We start from the raw sequence: 20,940 nt of genomic DNA on the forward strand, positions 1-20,940 counted from the left end.
AAAAAGCAAATTAATCGAAATGCCAATTATAAAAACAAGCGAGCGTGTTTGGGATAAGAAATGCTAAACAAAAGCAAGAGTCGTTGTGCAATTGTTTCGGTATGGCCACGATTATAATAATGAGCATGCGAAATAGACGCAGAAGCTGCGATCCACTTGTTAAGTCTCCGAGCACACAGTAAAATATCGTCATCTCGAAGTACGTTCTCATAAACAAGGGCGGACTTAAAATGCAAATAATTTCGCGCGAGCCCCATGGGCATGTTAAAACAAACTCAGCATTCTAACAGCTTTCCATTATTTATCGCTTAAGCTCACGGAAAGGCGATTTTTTTTTCAGTTAAAGTTAATTTCTAGCGTAATGCGTATTTGATAAAAGGCTGTATCTCTGGCAGGCAGCTCCGGCGCGCCCGCTCTGAAATTAAGATGTAACATGATGCGAGAACGAGCAAAAGCTGCTAGATTTATTACTATACCACTTTGCATATGCTGATTTACAAAGACGCCGGACACAACACAGAGCTGTTGCGTGTGAGACACCAATAAATTAAGTGTGCCAAGGCCCGTGTTTATTCAATGTGGAATTTTTCGTCTACGCATAGCCGATTTCTAATTGATCTCGTCGCAAGATATGGAAAATATGGGGTATGATAATTGAGATAACGTAACGTTATATTTTACGAGCTTAATATTGTGACATGGATATGAAGAATTAATAAACCTGTTGAACTAATGTAAAAGCGGTCATATTTTAAGAATGTAAAAGTATAGCAACTTTAGCAATACATAACATTTTTAATTGTGAATACTTTGTCATATACCATACTCGGTCGGAATGTTTTTCTCGATTTTCTTCAGGACTTTTCCGTGTCAATAAATTTCTACATTTTTATACCAAAATTCTTGTCCCAAAAAGTAATGAAATAACGATGTAATATGTAAGAATTCGACGCCCATATTAAAAAAAGCGTAACTTAACATACTGAAGCTTTTTTCAGGCGGTAGTATCAGCTCGATATAGTTCCAGTACTGCTGATGTAGCCCATTCGCGACGGCGCGCGCGAGCGGGACGACTGTCTGATCCGGACTCAGCAGAAAGAAACATAACAAAATCGCTCGTGAGCGCCTCGCCTTATATTTCAGCGCAATTGGACTCGGCTTAATATTGTTTTTAAAAAGAATATTCCATTTCTGTTATTTAGTTATGTAAGCTTACTGTAATGTGATGAAAATATTAGTCGTGTGTTAATGTTTGTGACAAATTAATTAAGTGAGACTACTGTAGAGCTATACCAATTTAAATAATATTTAACATACGTCATACCATAGAGTACTAACTACCACAGAATAAATGTAGGTAGTCAAGAAAACTAAATACGATATTTATTTAAAAGGAACTGTTGCCTATTGTTGCTTTGTTCGACTCTTATTAAGAAAGGAAAATAAATTAAAGTACGCAGAGGAAACAAAAAGTATACGAAAGTAGATAGATATAGTAGCAGTGGCCAAGGAAAGTAATAAAGAAGGACGCCAACCGAATAATTGATACGATTATGTGTTACAGGGAGGCAGGGGCTGGTCACATAGAGCGGGATAAATATAAAAGTCTTGCTGTAGAGTGTAGTGAATATTGGGTGCAATACTTATCTATTAATACAATGTTTTTTGTGTTACAGGAAGAAGATCCAGAATGAGTGGAAGTAGAAGAAGAAGCCCAGAGGAGAGAAGAACAAAACACGCAGAAAGGATACCCCAGAAGATTGAAACTAGAATCGGATCTGAAATGGGACAGAAAGAAGATCTTTTTTTTTGGTTACATAACTGTGATAACCGTGAAGGTATATTTTATCATTACTGCATTAAGATAAAGATTTTTACTTTACTGATTCTAGAGGGAGACCGAGAACCAGTCATGAAATGGGAACGGGAGACGCGTGATGAGATACTGAATCAAAAATGAGATGATGATGAGATACTGAGTCAAAAGTCAACAAGAGACGCTGCAATTGAGTCATGGAAGAAGATAGAAAGACTAACGAGCAAGACTAAGACAATATAGGATGTTTGAGTCAGAAAACTGTGACTTTACATTTAATTTAAAACGTAGAGTTATTATAACAATTGTTAGTAAATATTACTAATTCAAAAAGGTCACTACCCCCTAGCTCTATTTCCATCAGTCCAGCTCCGTGGCTAGAACAAAGGAAGAAGGGCACTCGCTCCGTCAAGTGCGCGCGCCATAAATCTCGCGGGACGCGCAATTCGTTGAATTACAACATACAAGCCACCGGGCCGACGAAATTAGCTCGCAAGATAAATTGACGGCGGGCTAAATAAATTATTTGGGAAAACCGAGAAAAAACCAGCGTCTTCCCTTGATAAGGGTTGCGAGCATCCGACCGTGGATATAATGAATATCGATCGCTGTGGAAACGTTAAAATTGCAGCAATTGTAATCGTTGTTGGAGGCGTATTGTTGTATGCAAAAAATATGGAGGGGTCAACTATTTCAAATGAATAAGCGTTGCCAAAACGTAATTCCTAGAGCTAAATAATTATTATCCATAAAGGTTCTATGTTTTTCGAGTACCAGACTATAAAACGAGCTGTGTCGGATTCGAACCCCGCAAAGAACAAAGTCGTATCGTAAGTATGTTGAGTACTAGCAAGTTTTGGGCGACTAAATTATGATTGTTGTTAGCGTATCAAATAGTCAAATAGTTTGGGATGAAGCAAATAATGACAGCTTTATTAAATTAGTAATGTTACACTATTATCTAAGTTAAGCTAATCCGTTCTCTATCAGCATAGGATTAAACATGATTTTTCCTTGAACACGCGGACCGAAATCATGAAAGTACCGAAACAAACTTTACTTTCACACCTTTCATACGGGAACATGTTAACTGCACTTCTTAATTACGTTAATGCATGTCCGTTTGCCCGGTCAAATCTGGGCTGATGATTAAAAGCCCAATTAACACGTACTCCGGTGTTAGTAAGACATTAACTGACTGCTTCTCACGCATTACAACGGTAGTATAAGTATGTGTTAAACCACTCTTTAAGTATGATATAAAATTTTATGGAAGGAAAAATACTTTTGTGGATTCGGCGTTAACTAAGTACAAAGCTTTAGATGTTAAGTGAAGATAATTTAGCTATTTATGCATGTTATTACATAGAGTATAATAAAATAATGGCTTAATTAGACTTAGATGGACACGGCATAAACAATTTTATAAGAATGGAGATTATTTAATTAGGTGCTTAAGTAGTTTATAATTATAATATCAGCTTAGAATAGCTACTGTATTTTGATGTTCTATGCAAAAAAGGTTACTCACAACATCAGTGTGCCTACTATGAGTTTACGTTAGGTGAGCTCGCTAGCGAATACGTCAAAAAATTCTATGAAGATTTTTTTTTTAAAGTAGCCGCTAGGGGCGCTGCACAATATGTCATACATTTAAATGTCATTTTTTTACGCAGTCGCTAGCGAGCACACCTAACGTAAACTCATGGTAGGCACACATATGAATAAAAGTAGTAAGTATGAACGAAAAATTCAGGAACATAATTTAGCATTTCATATTTCAGTAGCCTTTTCCGACTTAAGTGAAAAATCAAGCTTAGTTCGTATTTATCTTTTGAAATTTAGACATATCGTGTCGACAACAAACCTACACAGTGTCAGCCCAAAACTTCGCTACAAGAATGGCGTTGTCGTATGCCTTAATAAGTTACCATAGTTCAAGTAAAGTAATTAATAATTACATTACATCATTCTTCACATCATAGAAAATACTTTGGTAACCCTATATGCCATGCGTTAAAAGCAACAACTAAAATTGCTCAACCATCAAACATTCAAGTAATTTTTCTTGCTTACAAAAGGGTTGTAACACCCTTTCTTTCAGCGGGATTAATCTTAGTTGTATATTCGGGATCCTCCGGCAATAAGAAAGACGCATAGGTGGGCTTAGAGGGCGGGAGTGGCAAATTGTCTCAGATTCCCTCCCCCGGTATCGGGATAAGGGTTTTATTACATTCGTTAACGCATTTTAGATTAATGCGAAGTAGCTGTATTTGTATGTTAATTTTTATAATGCTTCTGGGATTTGTGAATTTTTAAACAGCTGGCTTCATCGCAGCATGTAGTTTGTGAAAAACACATCTCTTTTCATACGTCATTATTATCTATCGGAGACAATATTTTGTTTTTACGTATTCAATTGAATAAGAAAAATTCAACTTCGATTACGCAATCTATCGTATCAACTAGTTCTAATTTTCAAATTTCGAACTCGGAATTTTAAAAACCTTAAAAATTTAAAATTCGAACGAACGTTAGCTAGCACAGGTAATAAAGACGCGACACATCCAATCGTTCTTTATCCCGCAAGTCGGGATGGGATCCATATTTAAAAAGTCTTGTTGAGGGCCCCACCCCACCTGCGGCCATCAATCCAACCCCCGTCCGAGGCCCGCCATTACTGAGCTGTATTGTTCGCCGATTGCTACTTTTGAGCTGCGAGTTTTGCTTTTAAATTGGTTGCATGGTTTTCGGCCAGTGTTACGATCTTTTTTAATAGTACGCTGTGATTGTTTAAAAAAATATTTCAGCCAGGATGCCAATAACCAGTATAACCTTTTTTTGGCTCCATTAAATCGATGTAATGTTTTTGTTACTGTATGAAACTTTTCAGTTACTTAGGTTAGTTTTGTCAAGTGTACAGTATCTGTTCTCTAAAATCTGTATCTACACCTATTTTTGATCTAGATAAGATATTTTTGTTTTGTTTTAATATTTTTGCGCTATCTAGGTACATAGGTAGGCCTACAACAGAAGCATTTTTCTCTGCTATACGATATTAATTATTAACACCTCAGAGGTCTTCGAAGTGTAGAAAAATAACACTGCAACAGCAATTCGTCTTCTTTAAAATTTATTGCATAATATTCTAATACAATTCCCGGGGCAAGCGATATTAATATTAAAGGGTAGGGACACAAGAGGTTTTTTCGTGTGCTACCCTGCCCCCCTCGCGGCCATATATCAGGATTTTGGACGGGCGAAGCTAAAATTTTGGACGGTTTAAGCCGGGCGTAAATTTCGCGAAACATGACACGATGGAAAAAAATCCGACCAAAAAGTTACTTCAAACATTTGCTCGTGTAGCAATGAGAGTTAAATTAAATATTTTCATTTTTTTTACGAAACACCTTTTTGTAATACACCATTTAAGGCTTAAAATTTTAGAATGTACCTAAAAACATCATGTATATTCAATGTGGCAGAATTTTAATAAATCAGGATTACTCTGAGCAATGACAGATGACATTTAGACACATGGTTTTTATCAACGAAACGATACATCATACCCATCACTATCCATTATAGATGCATCTATCTTCTACAACTCTATGGTTCAAACGCATTCCTATCGTGTTGCCATATTGAACTTTCACACTGCATTTATTTTTGAGCGTTAATGTCCTAATAGGCCGTGCGCGAACGCTCTTTTTCTTGTGGCATTTTGTCGATGGTTATGCCATTAAGACAGGCATTTGAGGGTTAAAGTGTTTCTATTTTGGGTGCTCTCATACATTTCGAAGTTATAATGGGTTTATTAATAGAGAAGATATTAAGTTATCCAACACAGAAGGATGTAAAGGCATAGTGCTGTGGCAATGAGTTAGGTAGAAACTTAATGTAGAAGAGATGGCCATTTAGTTTAAAGAATTCTAGAGTCGAGATCAGGTCTTGACAAATGACAATTACAGATGGGGCGCCGATGATTAGCTGAGGTTTAGACTTTATGGTCTGAATTAGGGTAGTCTAAGGGTAGGGTAATATTGGTGGGCTGAGCTATGATGATGATCACACATAACAATTCCACCAATCGGCACCTAACAAAAATCATGAAACGAAATAATGATTACGAAATAAGTCTTGCTTCACAAAACAGAAATAAACAAGATAAAAGTATACTTTCTAGCCACGATCATATCCCTACCGCACACGCAATCAAAATGCAGATAGGTGGAATAAATTAAAACGCAGACAACAAAAAAAAAGCGTCGCAAAAAAATAATGCCGCTGCCAAATATTGGAACGAGAAAAACTATTTAATCCGAAAACTTTAGTAGGTTGGTACGGCGTAGTAAATCAGCGAGACGTCGCCTGCTTCGATGCCAAGAGAATAAGATGAGGTCGAGTTGGCAACGCCGCGGTACACGCCGGTACTTGCATGCATGCATGATCAGCTATGCTGTTCTCCAATTGACAAAACGGCGATAAAACATTGTTGTTTGTACATAAACTTTAAAGATGCATTACTTTAGTTCACGCTATTGATTTTGTCGTCAAACCTTAGACTGTAATGATGTCTATCTTTTAATAGGTAAAGTTCCATGTAGCTCTTTCGTCAATCAGTGAGGTCTTCAAACATACTTTTAATGATAGCGGTTAATGCAGACTTCAAGAAGAACTCGACACCAGTCACTGCTGTTACAGAATACCTAAGTCGAAACAACAAACCAGTTAGAAGTAGGACCTAATCTAGAAGTTCTTGAATAAAAGTTTTGGTGTCGAGAACATAATTATCTGATTAATGATTTTGAAATGAATATCACCTGACTTCTTTCTGGTCTTTCTGTATTCTACCAGCAATGGATTTGGACCATTTTGGATTGGATTTCCAGGCCTTTTCATTAACTACTTTTTTTTGAAAACTGGATGTATGAAACCGTGAGCGATTTCCAAGTGAGTTACTATAGTAGGGGCGTGTTTATTTTTCAGTTGTTTACGAAGATAGTTGCGCAGTTGCGAGTCGATTGCGGACACCTCGTAAATCCGCGTATGATTTAGCGTCACGCGCAGACCTCCAGCTGACTCTGGACACTGCAGGCTTTGTTGTATTAATAAATACAGCACTGTCTCCGATATTGTGGAAAATAAAACTGGTGCAATAAAACTACGAAGAAAGAATTTAAAAAAATTGCGAATTACGAAAAAACAGCAAGAGGAAGGCAAATGGATAAGAGATCTAAAAAGATAGAAAGAAGGCAATTACGATTGTGGCTAACTTTTAGCGGAAACTAATAAAAATATTAAGCTGAATTGCATCCCCTTAACTTTAACCAACGGTACCCGGTGTTTTTGTATGGTTGACAGACTTTTGACGTTTGTTGAAGTTTACAACTCAGGGTTAGTAATATTTATTATGCTTCAAAAATCTTTTCGTACTTCCATTTTCGTTGACATGCTTTATCTGTATTTCCCAACAATGACCGGGAAGTCATTAATAGATTTTAGGGGCAAATAGTAGCCGTGCGAGATTACATCCCAAAAAAGGTTCAACCGTTCCACGCATAAATATCAGTTGAACCGTAAATCAGCTGAGTAGCAACCGGAAAATCTCTGGTGTTGAATAAAATTCCTTTGCCGTATAATTTCGTAACGCAGACGAGAGGTGGCCATAAAGTTGTCAACCAGAACTATTTCTGTACTGTTTGTTTCGTTTGACAAATCGCAGCGCGGGCGGCGCCGTCTTGTGGTATTAGAATAGAAGAATAAGGTTTGGATGGGGAAACGGAATTAATAGACTCCGATCATAATTTTGTCGTCGACGTATAACCCTCTTTTTAAAAAAATCTGTTAGAGTCGACATTAATTGCTTAAAAAAGTTTCATCACTTGATAGCATCATACGTACTAGAATGTGTGCTGGTAAACGAGGAAGCGTCGATCTAAAATATCTTCATAGTAGTCTATCGGTTGCAATCATTACGATTTTCTGTACATTACAGTACTAAAATACATGAGCTTTGGTGAAAACAGTTGCAATGAAATTTCTTTCATCTCTTTGCTTTTCATGAAAAATGTGCACTGAGAACAACGATTTACGATCTACAATTTCTCAAAATAATTCTTAATCCACTTTTAATGCGTCTTTAATTTTATTCTTTGCGTTCTTTGTTTTTAAAGTTTTAGCTACAATGTTTAAAGTTATCGAAACGTAAGCCACTTTTTACTAAGTGTGGGATATAATTCATAAATAAAATATATCGCGGTCGCATAACTCACCCCGCGTCCCGGATTCTCCCGTAACCGTCGTGTGTGGCTCGCGACTCTTCTCCCGGTAGTTTCCTTATAAATTTGTTCTAATACACTTTCTATTTACAGCCAAAATCCAACCTTAACTTTGGAGAAAAAGGGTTAAAATTTGCACGGGTGTTCCGAACTTTTAATGCTTTTAGAATTCAAACAAAAACCTACCTAAAGCCTTAGACAAATGTGATCTATGATAAACGTGATTTCGGTAACAAGCAACTCTGACTTTGATCAATCGCGCTCCCATTTTTCCATGGAAACGGGGAAAAAAGTGAGACCACACTAAATGATGGTGGTGAAAAATAGTTTATGCCGGTATCACGTGATCCGACGTAATATCGGGAGTATCTATGTGCCCGGCGATCTTTTGTCGGGCAAATTGTTTCGTGCTGGACTCTGTTCCGAGATGAAGTATGTAATTTTGTTCGGAGGTCGACTGAGCCCATACTCAGCATGTAACTTACGACGATAGTGGGACGCACGCACTTTTATTTATTTATTTTTTGGTTATTCTTGCACTTTGTCAACACCCTGCTTTGAGTGGAAGATGCCTATTTGCTGTTATGGGTACCGTTAAATTGGAAACGAAATATGAAAAAAGTTTGGAATAAAATAAGAGACAGCCTAAATTAGAAGAGTTATTTTTCAAAGTGAATTATTTCTTTCTCTGACACTCGAAAACATCCAATCGCCCTAAAATTCCGAAGACGGATCACTATGATTAAAAAAGTGTGCGTTCGAGTCGAAACACGTAACTAGTTTCTGCGGATATTTGTCTAAGCTGAAACAGTCGGGATGGGGAGACGCTGGTAGGCAGGCCGCATACGATACGATAAATCGCATCAAGCCAAATGCAAAATTGAAAGGTAAAAATATTGAAGGACAAATTAATATTATTTATTACTATGTAGGCCTTATTCAGGGCATAGTAGACCTTACACGTCCCAAATATAACTTGTCCTAGCACCACTTCGGGACAACATAATATCGGCTGGCACTGAATAGAAGTTGAGAAAACTTTTCGCGCTCAACCAAGATCTTCGCTTTTTGAGTCATAGTTAAAAAGACAAAAAAAGGTTTGATTAGTTATTAAGCAAAATATAAGGTAGGGTATAGGTATAGTACTTTTATGCTTGTATTTTCCATAAATGATATTATTAGTTACTCCATGAATTAGTTTTCTAAGACAATATGAAGAGGTCAACTTTTTGCAACACCTTCTACTTTAACCGTCTATTCCTCTCAGCACTTCCAATGATTGAATGTAAATGAAGCGAGAAGGATATAAAACTTAGACATATCCAATTTATTCTTAAAGGCATTTAGGATGATAGATTTAAGAAGAGTTTCTTAGTCGCGCCAGTGCCGCCGCCCTACCGAGGGTCGTTGAAGTTACGCGGGTAAGAGCGCAACAAGAATAATACAAAATGTTTTTCATTTTCTTTATGTCACCCCCGGCAGTCGTAAAGGCATTAAGCGTGACCAAAGTTTTGTTTGATACGAAAGATGTAAGTATGAGTACAGCGCGGACGTGCAACTTCCAAAATGTTATAAGTTGCATGGCTGACAAATACGTGAGAACGTTCTGAATTTGCCATGTCATGTAAACTTAATACAAAAGAGAGGAGATTTGATGAATTAACTAAACTTTCAAACTTCAGAATTTACACTGGAGACCACGAGGAATGAGCAGCAGGTAATTAATTACCTAATTATTTTTAGTGGAGTGCTTTAAAGATAATTGGATAACATTTGTTTTCGACTGTTACACTGACAATGACATTACACAATATTTTCAATGACATTCAGTACAATGACTAAAAAGAGAAAATTTGTATTTTAATTCCACCTGCTCCTTTTCATCAACGGGGAACCAGACGAAGGTTAGCGTACCATCTCTACATTGTCGACATTCCTCAAGCTCATACAAAACGTAGGTATCGCTTACTCTTTTATAATGCGAACAGCTTGGTACGAGTAAGTATCAGAGTCTATTAAGTATAGATAAATAGATTAATCGTTTGTTAAAGACAAGACTTTAAATGTATGCTTAATAGAACATAAATGTATGTGTTACCGGAAAAGTATGCAATGAATAGAGTCACAATAAAGCAGCTAACATTAATAAATATCTGCTGAACAGTTTTCCTTAAGATACCCCAACTAAATTCATATAAAACGCTTCTACGACGCAATCTCGCTTTCCCCTGATTGTGGGGAGGTTAACTAACATATGTTTAGGGATGTTTTCAGTTTTGTCACGAATCGAGACTTAAGGGTAGGACACACTAAGCTTGTTTTGATTGGGTTCTGTAACGTCGATAAAAGTAAGCGTTTATCAATTGCGTTTTAGGCAGATTTCCAAAATTCTTCATGCTCTTTCATAATCTACTGCTACCTAAGAATTTCCTCAATATATTTTCGTCCTTCTGGCTTATGAAACTGATACTAAATATGAAGAGCTTTGTGTTTCTGTAGTTACCTATTCCTCTTACAATCGGAGTTGTTAGATATTTAAGTTGCCTTCAAAACAGAAACCTAATACTGAAAGCATTTCAGTAAAAACTAATTTAATTTTCTAAGCATCGATTAATAAAACTGTAAGTCATTGACCTCAATTAAAGATGTCAAACATAAATGTGTCATATCGTGGAGTCACACGAAACCACTGATACCAGTAGATTTATACATTTACACGTGGTTCATTAGAGAAGCGACGAGTGGGCGGGCCTAAAAATATGCCGTGGATCGAAGACACATGGATCTAAAGAAAATTCTGAACTAGTGGTATACAGTGACTCTATTTGTGTGGAAATCGGATTTTAAAATAAAATGTAGGTATCTGAAAACTTTTGTGAAAAAACAATTGAAATTATATCGATTAAACCTGAAGCATGTAAATGAATCATATTATGTTCTTTAGTAAGAATAAAGTTTTCAAAATGGAAATACATAATTGTATGTATAAATCTTTGAAGTTAAATTCTAGGCAGGACACGACACCCCCAATCTTCAAAGATATGGTTGAAAATTCGTCAGTCGTCACTGTACATTGATATTCAAGTGCTAATATTATATTGCTAAGTAACGTTACAAAAAATGAAATTAAAAGTTACTTTATCAAAATTGTAGTGATAGAAAATATGGCATTTCCAAATTCAAATACATTATACAATTCGGCACAAACACAAAGTAATCGTTAAAAGCTCTATCGATCGACACCGAAATTGAAGCCCGTCAATCGGGGCCCACAGCTGGCCCTAATAGAGTAACTTTGTTTTCACTTTTCAACTTACTTAATTGGGCATAAATTAGGGAATAGATGTTGAGGTTAATTTAAAAAGTTATCGGTAGTTTATTAATTAGAAAAAATAAAATATGGCTTTATAGAGATGCGTTTGTTGATCATAGATAGATGATGATTTTTTTGATAAATAATATTACTATTGGTAGTTAATCGTGGGAATTAATAGAAAATGCTTGTGTATCTAAGGCAAGTATACATTAAACGATAACGGGAGTTGTGTTAACGAATGTACCCAACTTTAAAGAAAATAAGCAACTATTTTTTTCAAAAGATTACTAGTCTTACGCCCGTATTTTATTACAAACAAACTACTATGAGGTCTCACAGTGCACGGCAGGTCACAGTGTCACACACGATCCAATCACAGAGCTCTATTCAACGCTGTGCGTTCGATTTGCTGCTTCACTTAAGCAAGCATCGTTTGTGAATACGGGCGTTAGTCTTGGGCTAGTAGGGCCCAAAAGATGAGGAGACATGTAAAGTGCCCCTTAAGGGTTACCTTTTTTTTTTAAATCTTTGACGTTCACATTAAGTGCCAAAATAGTGGTCAAAATTGAATATATCATTTTGTATTGATTTGATTTAAACTATGGCGTTGTTTTTATATTAGAAACACACAAAACATGATCGGTTTGTGTTCTCTTAAAATCACTAATGATTTTTTTTACTAAGTTGCCTTTTTTGCCACCAGTACTCTGCGGCGTTTCGAACGGAGGCAGAGTTCCAGAGTAATTACTTTATTAGAAGACAAACCACCGCGAAATATGCCCGCGTCACTGAAATACGGCCGTCTTAAATAATGTAGTGGATTTTTGAGAAAATTACCTCTTAGAGGCATGAAAATTATTTTTTAAGTTTGAAAGAAAAATATAAAAAGATTTTAAGTAGGTACATACCTGTTTTCGTGTGTGAACCTCAGGCATTAATTGAGTCATTTTCACAATTAAACTGATTACATTTTAAAAATTACAGCTTGATCTAAGATCTAATTTCGAAACTGTGTTAAGGCTTTCTATCGTGGTCACAAAACTAATGAAAAATTTAAAAAATATTTTGTCTTTCACTAGCAAAAACGTGGCAAAAACACAAGACTATCACAGCGGCTAAATCACGTACGACCCAAGCACGGTCCACTTTAAACGACAAATTAACATCGTCAATTACTTACTACCGCTATCGCGGCAATGAACTAGCAGACGACCTACCTACCTGTGGCTCCTAATAGCCCGGTAATAATATTTTATGGCCATTACCTTTGTAAACACGGATAAAACGCTCAGGGAACGTAAAAAAACGAACGACAATTGCGTTAACGGAACACCCATTGCGAAACAAAAGAACACCATTGACGTTTTTGAAACATCCGACCGTTCCTTTTTTAAAATTCGTCACGTTATGCAAGACTTTGCGTGACGCTCTTTTGTTATTGATACTATTATTTTTTTAATTACGGAAAAAATGGCAAGGGCATTTCTTTTCTTTTTAGTCTTTTTTTCTTACAGGTACACAATGAAATATTACTGCCTTGCAACCTTTTTAAAAAGCCAAGGAGTTTTAGCTAAAGATTGTCAATTGTTTTGCGTTTATTTTTTACTGAGCTTTTTTCTTAACCAGCCAGCACGCGGCACGCATCCAAGTAGAGTAGCCAGAAATGAATTTAGTATTTTTTTGCTGTAAATCTACTTTGCAGGTATTTAATGTTAAAATCATGAAGTTGCAGTATCGGTCCAGGAAGTCGCCGACGGGATGGGGATGTGCCAAAAAGAGATAAAGTAGTTTTATTGATCTATACGGACGTTCGGGCGGTGCGAGTGTGAGTTGAATGAAACGAAGATAACTTACCGCCCCAACTTCTCTTGTCCCTTTCCCTCTCAGCTGTTTTTGGGTATAGCCCACCCTCTCGGGCCACGTGACCTAAGCAGGGTGTAACTCACCCTACGGCGGCCATAACTTACTCATAGCGATAGGCGGTACGGTCGCAAAAAACATGTCTGCTTTTTTATAATTTATTTTTAATTCGCTCAGAAAAATTTGCTTTACGTCCATTACTTGCAAAAAGCAATCACTTTACTGTTTTTCATATCATTTTATTATATTTTCGCTTTTCTTTTTCTCAATATTTTTGATATTATAAGAACTAACCGTGCCAAACTGATTGTTATTGTTTTAATATTATTTTTGAGTACATATTCATCAAATCTCAAAGCTTAATGTGCACCAAAATAAAAGCCCACAACTTTTAACACCACAACATATTGACTGTGGATGTTTATGTAAATATAAATAATTATTTAAAAAGAAAGATATCGCTTAAGCCCAACGAAACAACATTAATATCGTAACCTTACCACGGAATAACTTTTTATTTGGCGCTGTTGGGCCCAAATGTGCATCACATAAATCATGGCGCTCCTTCACTGCTTCTTGTTTCTTTCTCTGTCTATATATTTTTTCTCGCTCCCCCACTTTATTAAACGGCTAGTCAATTCACTGGGGCCCTATATCTAGTGTAGCTACGAAAATATAATTAGAAATCTGTTCCCACAAAACTAGGATGGAATAATATATGTTGAAAGGCACTATGAGTAATGTGAGCGGGTGATTTGTGGCTCGGAGCTATTACACTGAGACATTTGGATATTAGATTTTTAACAGTCTTTTGTTATTTAGTAGAGTTCTTTTGTTTTTAATGTATTTGTTTATCGACATTCGATGGCTTTGTTTTCTTTCACCGGCCAATGTTTTTGTTATGTGTATGGTTGATTTATCGCGAACTTTAAGTGCTTACTCAAAGCTTTTTTCTGTTTTCAGGTACTTTAAATAGAAGCTAGCTAGCTCGGCGAGCTTGTCATCTTCGTGTTATCCTTCTGCCTTCTCTTTAAAAATACTTACCTTAATAAATTCAAAGGGTTTCATTCTCTAAAAGTTAAAATTAATTAGTATTATATAAAATCAATTATATAAAAATCTGTATTTTGTACTTATCTAAGTATTTACATACTTACTCTTAATTTCAAATCTCAAAAATAAAAAATAAAGACGCAGCCTTTTATTACGTTCGAAAAAAAATTGTAGTACACTTAAAAAGTCATCCACTTAGCGAAACAATAAAAAAGACTGTTAATTTAAAAAAAAAAAGTTAAAAAATATAACAAAAAATCATCGAAACGCGCGTGGAGTCCAAGATTGTTTACTCGCGCGCGGCAATCGAGTGTCGTGCGCGACACGCCGATCGTAAAATTGACGTTTACGATCCGAACGCGTCGTAAAACAAATAATTAGCTCTCAAGCGCCGGTTAAGTGATCACTTGTTGCTACTTAAACAAACACGATGTTAAGACGCTCGTTAATTTTTTAAGATTTTTTTGCGCTCTAGTTTTTCTTTTTTTGAGATTTTTGATGATGATTTTAGAGACTAGTCACTAGTGGAATGTTTTGTAATTAGGCGAGTTGTACATGAAAGCTTTGGCTTTATAAAAAGCTTTGGTTCACTAATAAAGCTCTTTAGAAATCTAGTCTACTCATTCTTCCCATTTGGCTGAAACTAAATTTGTTCCACCCATTCAAAAATACTGTACCTACACATAAAAAGACTTAAATAGTAATAGTAAATAACATTAAACATATTTTAAGACTGAGAAAAAATTGAAAACCTACAATCAAAGTTGAAACGTACGATAATACGAAGTTACTATTATTGATCACGATGAGGATTTACGCGCTCATAGCGCCATCTATTATGGGATAGTCGAACTAAGGCAGGAGTAATCATTAAAAACTTTGTTAATAGATAGAGTCTATGTGAAAGTTAGAGAAAATGAGTCTACGAGTAACATTATGAATTAATTTGAATAAAGCTTACATTACATAACCCAGATTAATTAGATGCTCATTTATCACAATAATTAATTAGGTACTTATAATAACAGCCGTTAAGACTAAGAACTAAAAAATGCCTAAGTAGGTACATTTCAAAAACTACAATGATTCAAATCAAATAAAAAAAAAACTTACTGTATCCTATCTAAAAAATAGGTAAAATAAATATTTAAAAATGTAGAGCTTCTGTTTAAATACGAAATGTTTACAGTTCACGTCAAATTAACATTTAAAAGGCGATGTGACAAACCACCATCATTAAAATAAAGTTTTATGACCCCATAAACCACCACTTGGAGTAATAAAGTGATTTATTCAATAAAACAACAGCTGATCGCCGTGATTAGGCACAATACGACCGAACTCATAATTTTACAACCAATTTACAAACAATAAAAGTAATTCTCTTGTCTTACACGCCCATTCGCCCTCCGATATCTCCATATTCGAAGGCCGAAAGTCGTAACTTGCCACTTTATGCCGCAATAAAACCATAACCCTCTTTGTGGGATAAGTCACTCCGGCCGCTAATAGATGGCGTGCGTCGCTCAACAGCGCTCAACGCCATCTGTGAGTGAAATGGTGTAGCTTTTTATGGGCCATTTTGGGTCGTCACTCCATAAAATAGATGTTTTACGACTTCGAACGATGACGCTAGTGTAGCGCTTACAACTTGTTGGTCTTCATGAAAAAGGCTGTGTTACCTTTGAATATAAATGATAGTTATCTGAAAATTGTATACTGAAGTGAAAAGACAGATTGTTTTATTTAAGGGATTAGGTAAGCTATCAAAAATAATTAATCAAATCACAGAGCGATATCAAATTTTAATAGAGTGTTAATGCTTAAGTTCACGTTGCATCTAAAAAGAGAACCTAGATAGTTTAAATTTCATTATTTAATTAAGCCATAATTTTAATTGAATATCAAGTATCAACGAAAAATAATCTTAACATACAGTAAATACACGCGTACAAAACATTCAATACTAAAGTCGGCAAAACACAAAAGAACTTCCACCGTGCAGGTTAAAAAGAGCTGAAACAACTTGAAAGAAAATTCAGAAGTTTACTGTCGTGTTATATGAAGTGCTTTGCAATATACGAACTGTAAATTGCATCATAAACATTGTTCGCAGTTCGCCTGAGCTTGCCCTGTATGAGCGACAACGTTTCCCTTCACCGCCGCTCGTGGCGCTAGCGGTTTGAGTTATTGTGAGACATCTAGCGGCAGACAACAGAACTTTTATGTCAGTGATGGGTGGTTGCTTTTTACACAACATGGAATGCTTTATTATGGAGATTATTTACGACTATTAAAACAGTATATTACTTATGTTAGTGTGTTTAAAATTGTTATAAAATGTTAAAAAAAAATATGTATCACAGTAAATAATTTGTGAACAAAATAAAATGACGATGATAATTATGATGTACAATGATCATAACTAATCCACTAGATGGCGTTACTGTATTTCAACCGGAAAAATCAACACAGAAAAGTTGCCCATTGTTTTGTGTCCTAATTTGCCTATTTCGTAACACTAATGGAAATACGTTATTAACCCATTTAGACCTACCGTACCCTATGTGGTACGGTATATTATTGAATATATTTTGAAGTACCAAACTGTTGTTATTTTGTAAAAATGATTGTGACAGTAAGCTTAAAGTGATTATTTTACATAAAAATATTTAAAAATGCGTTTTAACAGGTGGTTTCGGAAATATTTTTAAAATTCCTCGACAGAAAACAAAAAAAATATTTACAATGTATTCAAGAAGGTATATTTCATATTATTCATGGTAAATTATATTATTTATCAATTTTATTTCAAAAATAAAGTACAATAGATATCATAACTACGAAAAAAATATTATTGAGATTATTTTTATACCATTTTTTCTAGTCTAAAATAGGTGTACCCTATAAGGTACAGTAGGTCTATGCATAAGCAAAATCATGCGAGAAAATGTAATTTAATTTTTATTATTTTTCATTGTTTTAGGCTATTGATGCTTCACTTGATTGCCACAACTCTAGAAAAAAAATATAATTTCAGCAAACAAAGCAATTTTGGTATTTTTTTACTGCTTTCTTATCAGATGGCCGCTAATGGTGATCAGACTGACGAAGATTCAGNTATCTGAGTACTTACAAAAAAAAAACAGTAAATATAAACAGTCTCAGAGTTTGTTTAGCTAATGAGATTTATTCCATGTAGTAGGAGGTACCTACCTATACATGCCATGATTATCATGTAAGATTTTTGTAAATGCTTAATAAATACTTATTTAATTATTTATTATTGCTTATTATTAACCCTGGAAAGTTCAAAAATAAAATTTGTTTTAATTTTTATGTATAACATTTATTTTGGACGAAATCACCTATACAATATGAATATATCTCTATAGAATATGAATGAACACATTAAGGTTTACTGCGGAAATAACTAAAACATTGTCCTCAATAGAGCCTTAGCTAAAAATAAAATCCAAACCGCCTCTGTAATCAGTTTCATAACAACTCCAAAGCTAATCTCCCCAAAACTGAATTCTAAACTGTCATAAATACCCTGCAAAAACTTATTCGGTATCGGGGATTCGGGGTAATTATAAAAGCGGGACTGAGTGACAAATCCCCGAATAAAACAACAAGGAAATAATTCCGGGCATAAATCGCCCCCCAGTGTGAATAGAATAGCAATTATTTGGTTGAGTTGCTACTCTGCGGTGGTACTGTGTAGCTGAAACTCACTTTGTTCTCGCTTGTAATAGTTTTCGTTCGAGTTCTTATTGGAAACAAAGCAGGATACAAACAAGAAGAAAATGTATTAGAATTTAAAACTTGAATAAGACTCCTTTAGTAGTTGAAAATAAAAGGTTAGTTGTATTAAGGCTAATATAATGGACTGCAAAAGTAGGTAACAGGTTTTGATGTAAGTAATCCGAACACTTATTTGAGTAACCAACCATATTTTTTATGTGGTAAGTTTAACTAATTAGTTAGTAATTTATTTATTTATAGAAACCAACAGCGATACATAGATAAATATTGATCAGTGATAAGCAATTTACTCAAGGAACCATTTTATGAAGTTACATGACGCATGAAACTTTCAGCAATAAAATCGTTTTAGTTCAACAGTTAAGTCTAGTCAAAGGTTATTTTTCACAATAAAAACGCAAACTATATCTATGCGAAAATCTTATTAGAAAATTGCTTCTCACTTTGAGCTTCCAAATATGAAATGTCCCCAAAAACCGTGGTACCACCGCGGGCTATCATCGTCCAGTCTAACGGGGCCCATGCCGCACTTCTATTCCCTAATCTTGCAGACCTTAAAAGAGTGTTTTGTCCTTATGACGAGGGTCTTCGTAACTGGTCGGTAAATAAGGGACACAGTAGGTATGTGTTAAGGTCCCGTTACGTTGTTTAATTAACGTTGTCACGTCTTACATTTTCTAAAGCCATTAGCAGTAAGTTTAAATTTTACACATAGTTGCTGGCGTTTTGAATTTGTTATTAATATTTACTGGAGTCGGTCACAATTCCCGCATTTGATGTAAAATTTATTTTGAACCGTGATATACATTAGGTACCTTCTTATGTTATCTACTCGTATTTAAAAATATGTCAGCTATTGATAGCGAATTTACGTTTAATTTATACAATAGATTATATAAATAATAAACAAGAGACGATTGCATAGGAGTAGCGTCATTATGTTGATTAAAAATTGTGACTATTGGATTGGCGTACTTTAGATAAAGGTTTTGAATATCGCGTACGCTTTCTTCTACTTAGGGCCGATTTTTGAATCGCCAAATATCTTTTAACTGAAGAATAACCTTGTATTTTGACATATTTCCCATTACTGATTACTGTCAATGTACCAAATTTATTCTTCAGTTAAAAGTTATCTGACGATTGAAAAATCGGGCCATAATTATTTATGTATCTTTATCATTTTAGTGTACTGAATTAATATTAAACCTATAATCATCTTGAGAATCTCTCAAAGACTGCGTAATCAGGATGAAATCACATCACAAAATATAACAAAAGATTATTCTAATTACTTAATTAATTACTTACGCTACAAGTAATTAAATAAATAATGTCTTATGATACGAATTAATGTGCTAAAAATTATAAATTCTTTCGTCTTCTTCTACAAATCATTATGTTGTGATAAAATTACCAGTAGGTACCTACTATTATCTGATTAAAAGCAAATGATACCATCTACCCTATTCCTTATCAATGCAGGCGTCACCGAAACCGAGGTCGGTAAAGAAAACAGTATAACTATAAATTAGCGTATCTCTACAAGACGGATGGGGGTCGAAAAGGCCCCAGAAAAACTTAGGGTAGACCGGGTGTTCAACCCTTCCTATTTACTCGCCCTGTCGCGGACTTTGATAGAGTTTTTATTTATGTTCATTCGGGCCCCGGTGATTTAGGGTTAAAATGGAGGATGTGGAGGCGTAATTGCCGCTGTTAATTGTAATTGTTAATTTACTGGGCTTAAAATTAAGATACATGAGATTTATTTACTAACTTAAGGTGCATTCAGAGCAAGATATTTGTACTTTTGTGTAAGTGTTTAATTATGAATAGCGTGCTAAGTTTCAAATTATGTTAAACGTCTAATTAAAATATTATTTTGTATTACGACGATTATGCTTCTGCATAAGATGACACGAAATTTGAACATTAACATTACCATTTATTAAAGCTAATTATAAACTTGATTATATTTCAACAAGAAAAAAATTTGTGAAGGTGTTTGAATTTAGGTAGGTATCATGAAAAAGATGGATAGATAAAAGGTTCCATGTCCACTTTAATTGCATTTCTACTATTTTCTACCCACACAACTAATGGTTGACTACAAATAAATATCATGGCATTAAATAATAAAAATAGATAGATAAAAAAAAACAAACTCAATCTTCGATATGAATATCGTATCTACGCATCTCCTATTTGCATACTGAAAATGCAGGTGCGCAAAACGTGAGCTGGCTCGATAAATAGGCGCGATTGACATAAATCACTCGACGCAGGCGCAGTGCGCGCCTTCACTCAATTAACTACCGCGATTTCAATTAAAACGCCTCCAGGGATTTACTGCTTTTCTAATTTATGCACTTTTGTCGCCCAGGCTCGCATTGGCTGACGCTTAGGATTCTCTTTGTAGTGTCCATTTAGATTTATTTTCTGTATAAATAAGTATTTGCGGTAAATAGACTGTAATAAGACTTTTTAGATGTTTGAAATAATTTAGGTAACAAGATAGTCTTCTTTCAGATGAATTAAATGAAAGTAATTAATAAATAATAATAAATGAAACAGCTTATAATATGTTGTTATGGCAATATGTTGTAAAAACTAAGTTTATTTTGCGTTAATATGAATGGAAGGAACCCGTCCTTTGTCACACACAAGTAAACTTACAAAATTTAAATTTAAAATTGTATTTAGTATCTTACAAAGTACCTACTTCAGCAGATCTTGAAAGGTCGCATTCCCGTACAAAATTAAACGCGAAGCTAAAAATAATTTAAATGCGTTTAATTATGTATTTCAAGTGTATAAAATTTTATGGTGCACTTATAAAATGTTTA

The 20,940-nt window shown here is 34.9% G+C and overlaps 1 protein-coding gene across 2 annotated transcripts in view; it reads right to left on the reverse strand.

Annotated features, from left to right (window-relative positions):
- The window catches only part of Ubx (ultrabithorax), a 156,952-nt gene that overhangs the window by 2,523 nt on the left and 133,489 nt on the right, over positions 1-20,940 (reverse strand). The window lies entirely within an intron of this gene.

The sequence above is a fragment of the Ostrinia furnacalis genome, unplaced genomic scaffold, assembly GCF_004193835.3.
Source record: "Ostrinia furnacalis isolate ACB-3 unplaced genomic scaffold, ASM419383v2 OfSCF4915, whole genome shotgun sequence".
NCBI lineage: Eukaryota > Metazoa > Arthropoda > Insecta > Lepidoptera > Crambidae > Ostrinia > Ostrinia furnacalis.